The following is a 6000-nucleotide window of genomic DNA, read 5'->3' on the forward strand; positions in this document are numbered from 1 at the left end:
CCGACATTGAAGATTTCTTGCAAGATTGAAGCATTCTTTTCTCTTGAATCGGGGAAAAACAGGGCAGCCACTTGAATTTTCAAAAATTTTGAACTTTCAAGGATGGTATCATGGGGCTTTTGGTTCTTGATGCATCTTAAAACTTTTATGCACGGGATTATGTCAAGAATTCATGGTCTTACTTCAATATTGCAAGAATAGGGCTTGTTCTTAGCATTGCAAGTGTATGGGTATCATATGCAAGCTTATGTGCTTCAATGGAAAAGTTCTCTATCAAGGATTGAAGTCTTCTACCCTTTTGGATGCTTATCATTGATTCCCTTTCAAATTTCCAGCCACATTTGGGCTACAAGGATCACTTCTATCAAAGCTTTTGGATATTGGAGCTTTCTTGAAGGAAAAATTGGAGTCTATGAGCTACATATTCATCATGGGGATTGCAATTTGAGGATATTCTTGGCTACATCAAGCGGGAGATCAAGAATTTCAAGTATCAATGGATAATTGGAGCTTCCATAATCATCTACTCCAACAATGAAAGAGGTATCTCTAAATTTCACTCTTAATCCATTTAATAACCAATTGCTTAAGCCATCCAATTGTTGAAAAGGGAGAATTAAGACTAATCCCATTTAAGAAATACCATTTGATTGCATTTAGACCCAACCTAGGGTTGAATGATGTTATGCTAAATTCTTTTCTTCATTCTCAATAAAAATTTAGAAGCCAAATGTTAATAATCTCCTCCATTTGTTGGAAACTTTATGCCTAATCCTAACCTTGATTGCTTGATGGATTGAATGTAATTTGATTGAGAGTATAATCAAGTGGTAAGTGGAATAAAATTGTAAAGCAATGAGTCACTACTGTAAGTATTCCTTGCCTATCCCCATTTCAATACCATCCCTATTCCATTTCCATTCTTGCATATCATGAAATGGAGAAATTTTGATTAAGCCATGCATATCATGCATTGATTGTTAGAAAACTAGCTTTGCCATGTATATTTAGATCAAGAAAAAAGGTCAAAGCCAGACGAGATAGCAAGACAATAGAGAGGTGACCCTCCCTTGCTATTTAAGACTCCGTAGGGATGCACAACTTGGCCCGGAAGGAACTTTGCACACCTTTTGTAGTTTCAGAATCCATTTAGGTGTCTGTCCTGCCGTTTTATCCCTCACCACAGGTGGTGGACCACAGAAGACCACTTGGGAAAGAGTGGATGAAGATTTGAAGACTAGTGGTACCAAACAGGGCAGTTTGTAACATCCTTGAACAGATATACAGTTCTTTTCAATAGATACCTATCAATTGCAGGTGTTTTCAAGATACCTACAGGAGTCCTATAGCCCATCACTGATCTTTTAGTTATTCTGGGGGTCTACAAGTACTACAAGACCCATTTCAAGGTGAAACAAGGTTTCCACAAGGTGTTTAGAGGTTGCAAGAATTCACAGGACAGGTTCACAGTTTCTATTACAAGTATTGCTATTATGATCCGATTTGTGAGGTTCATAGGTTGATTTGAAAAGGGGATATCAAAATTCTATTTGAATTAGAAATTTTAGTAATCAGATACCAGGGGCAAAAGTTATAGCAATTTTTCTAATAGGGGGTCTAGTGGGACTGCACCTAGACATAGGTTGACAAGGGTGTATTGTTTGAGTTTATTTCACCCATATATCCTATTTTAAGTTGAGATATTGCTAAATATGGAGTATCCCTATTATAAAAGATTCCTTTGGATCAAGAAACCATTGGCATTGGTGCAATACTAAGAAAGTTATTGACAATTTTCTTCCCCATAGTCATCTTTGACGGCACCTATCCATAATGGCCAAAAACAAAAGAAAAGATTAAGCCATGGAGGCCATTCAAGAAGACATCAAAGAATATATCAAGGATTAAAAAAATACAAACAAAGCCCTAAATCATGACCAATAAGATGATGTTGTAAGCATTGGTAATGCTCATAGTGCACAAGTTGTGGGTAATGATGGAAATCCCTTGTCTCACGAACCTTTTGAAGACTCTATGCTTTAAAGAGAGATGTGTATGCTGAAAATTGGGATGCATGATCATTATGAGAAACTATGCAAATCCTTGGAAAAGGTTGAGAGCACATCTAACAAAGTGGATGAAGGACTTGAGCAGCACTTGGATGATGTTATCTGTGTATGTAAGGGTTCTTTTCTTTTATTTCTAGGTATCAACTCAAGGCATGAAGTCCTAGGGTTTAGTTAGGTATATTTGAGGAGGTTTGAGTAGTTGTTTACCTATTTTCCAAACATTGTTAGGCATTAAAGACCTGTTTTCAAAGAAAGTCCTAGTGACCCTATCCTTCCTACCTGCTAGGCAGCTATTCTAGGAGCCCTTGCTAGGGTGAGGCAGTTAGCGAAGCCTCCGAAGATAAAAAAGAAAAGCAAGTTTTGAATATACTAGAAAGATAAACAATACATGCACTACAAGGGAATGGGGCAATAGCAACGGCCATTTGCGATGCAAAAAAGCGATGTCACTAAAAGCATCGCTATTTGCGTTGTTATTAGCATCGCTAATTCTATTAGCGACGCTAATAGCAATGCATATAGTGACTCTAGTAGCGCTGCATATAGCGATGCTAATAGCAACGCCGGTCTGAGGAAAAAGTTTCGAAAACCCGAGCGTAACATTTGCTGAGAAAACATTTGCGAGAAAGAATGAAAGAGAGAGGAGAGAGCTTAAAGCTTTGAGAGAGAGAGAGAGAGAGAGAGAGAGAGAGAGAGAGAGATAGAGATAGAGATAGATAGATAGAGAGAGAGAGAGAGAGAGAGAGAGAGAGAGAGAGAGAGAGAGAGAGAGGGAGGGGGAGCTCATTACCATCATCACCACCGCCACTGCTATACACGAAGAAGAAAGAGAAGTGTGCAAGGGATAAGGGCAAGAAGGTGCAAAGAGAAGGTACAAAGGGTTTCATCTTCAGGCCTTTGAGGTAGATACATTGCCTCTTCTTGCTTTATTTTTGTATTCTCTTGCTTGTTTTTTTTTGTTTTTCTTTGCAAAGAGATACATGGAAAGAGAGGGAGGGAGGAAGGGAGGGAGAAGAATGAAGGGAGAGGAAGAGAGAAAGAGGGAGAGAAGGGAAACAAAGAGAAAGAGGAGGAGAGAAATGAGAGATGAAGGAAGGGAGAGAGGAGGATGAGTGAGAGAAATAACAAGAGAGAGAAAGGGGGGAGAAACAAAGAGAGAGGAAACAAAGAAATGGAAATAGAGAGAGAAAGAGAGGGAGAGGGAAGGAAGAGAGGAGAAGGAGGTAGAAAAGAAGGGTGAGGTAAAGAGAGGAAGGAGTGTGAAAAGACGAGAGAGTGAGAGAGGGAGAAAGAGAGATAGAGAGAAAAAATAGAGAGCGAGAGAGAGGGAGAGAGAAATAGGAAAACAATGAGAATGAGAGAGAAGATTAAGAAAGAAAAGTAAAGGGAGAGGGGGGAGAGAGAGATAAAGATAGGTGGGGTGACATTTCTTTCAGTATCTTTGTTTATTAAGCTTTTTTTATTTTCTATATTTGATTGTCTTTGCAATGAGATGAGTTGAGTGAGAGTGGGAAGGGAAGGAGGGAGAGAAACAGAGAGAAGAAGGGAGGGGAAGGAAGAGAGAGATGGAGAGAAATAAAAAACAGGAGAGAGAGGGGCTTCATAAAAAAGTATCGAAATTCGAGCATGACATTTTACAGGTTTGTAAACAAGCAAGAGAGAGAGAGAGAGAGAGAGAGAGAGAGAGAGAGAGAGAGGCCGTCGCCACTGCCGCCATCCACGAAGAGGGAGGAGACAAGCGTAAAGGAGAAGGAAGGAACTCCCGAAGGAGAAAAAAATGAGAGAAGTACGAAGGGATTCTTCTTCAAGCTTTGAGGTAAGTGCATTATCTCTTCTCTCTTTGTTTTTCTCTTTTCTTTACTTCTCTCTTTCTTTTTGTTGATGAAGAGTGTATAGAGAGAAGAAGTGAGAAAGATCAACGTGCGCAAGGGAGATTGAGAGAGAGAGAGAGGGGGAGAGAGAGGTCATTGTCACTGCCAATCCACCACAAAAAGAGAGGGGACAACTGCAAAGAAGAAGGAGGGAACCCATGAAGGAGAAGAAGAAGAAGGAGAGAAGCGCGAAATGATTCTTCTTCAAGCTTTGAGATAAATGCATTATCTCTTTTCTCTTTGTTTTTCTCTTTTCTTTAATTCTCTCTTTCTTTTTGTTAATGAAGAGATGTATAGAGAGAAGAGGGGAGACAGATCAACACAAGGGAGATTGAGAGAGAGAGAGAGAGAGAGAGAGGCTGCCACTGCCACTACCATTGCCACTGCATCCACTAAAAGAGAGGGGACAACTACAAAGGAGAAGGAGGGAACCCCCAACCTCTATCTCTTCTCCATCTCACCCTCCTCGAGCTTGCATGGTAGGCACCAAGCAAGCATGTCCCAGTTTCTCGGCCATGGGAAGTCCTCATGCCAAAGCTAGCCACCTGGAGCACAAGGTGGAGCCTCCTCTAATGCAGCAACAAGTGCTCCCCATAGAGCACAATGACCACCAGAGAAGAAGAGGAGATGGAAACCGGGCACTATCGCCCTTTGGGAGATAAGGAGAATGTAGTGCAGATACGAGCTTCTCATCTTGAAAAGATCTTTTCATAAGGATGTTCTTCGAAAAGTCATGCAAGACTTGGAGCTGAAAGGGATGGAAATATTTTGGGCACGAGTGCGGGACGGCCCACCAGTAGGAAGGTAGACTGCTGCAACTATGATGACAGAAAGAAGATCCTACATGATGTACTACATGTACCTTCTATTACTAAGAATCCATTGTCGATTGGACAAATGGCAGAACAAAATTTGCAAGAATCTATTGTCGGTTGGATAGATGATTTCAACTGATACACATGACTGTACATTCAGAAGTACAAGAATAAGGTACTCGATGTCTTTAAGAAAATGGGTTTATAAAGAGAAATGCAAGTCAGATGGTTATTGGAAAGGTATAAAGCCCGGCTCGTTGCAAAGAGATATGCATAGCAATACGGCCTAGATTATAGGTGAATTTCAACTCGATTTCCAAGATGGAAATGGTGAGAATAGTCATTGCATTAGCGGCTTCTAAGGGCTGAAAATTATGAAAAATGGATTTCAAAAATGCATTCTTGAATGGTGAGGTATACATGGAGTAGCGTGAGGGTTATGTACACAACCTCAGGTGGTGTATATGGATGCTAGCTAGAAACCCCGTCTATCATGCTAGATCCAAACACATAGAGATTCATTACAATTTCATCAAAGAAATGGTACTTGTAGGATAGATTGATCTACTTCATGTGAAGACATAAGACCAGGTAGCCGATATCTTTTCCAAATCACTTGGTAAAGAGAAATTCATTCGTTTCAGGGATCTACTTGGAGTACAGCAACTAGTATGAGCTCAAGAAATGGAGTTTGAGAAGGGGGAGGATGAGCTTGATTCTTTTCATCTTAAAAAACCTCCATCCATTGAGATTGAGGGTGAAGACAAGAAAGAAGAGATAGAACATGACTTAGACATAGGTAAAAACAAGAAGGAAGAAGTAGATCTTAGAGACACTACCACTCCCTATATAAGTATTTCTGGCTCCAACAACATGGTATAAGTCTTACAGATGTCCAAATGCTCCCCCAAAAAGACTTGAATAAGTTTGGAATAAGCTAGAGTGAGCAGAAGATCAATGAGACTTATTCATACCTCAAGGTCCTGACTATAATGAAAGCTTGAAGTGAAGCTCTTCTTCTTGGGCCTAACAAATGATCAAAAAGCTCCTTGAGTAATAATTTTTTGAATTGATTATATCTAGCTTTTGCAATCACAAGCTCTTTTTCTTCTCGGGCCTAAGAAAGTGATGAAAAATCTCCTTGCGAAATACCTTTTTGAATTGATTATATCTAGCTTTTGCAATCAAAGGATTCAATTTTTTTAAAAATCTGATACACAATTTTTAGACATTAGGTGTACGTGA

Source organism: Lygodium microphyllum, chromosome 5 (genome assembly GCF_053477565.2).
Source record: "Lygodium microphyllum isolate KBCC chromosome 5, Lygodium_microphyllum_v1.1.10, whole genome shotgun sequence".
Lineage (NCBI taxonomy): Eukaryota > Viridiplantae > Streptophyta > Polypodiopsida > Schizaeales > Lygodiaceae > Lygodium > Lygodium microphyllum.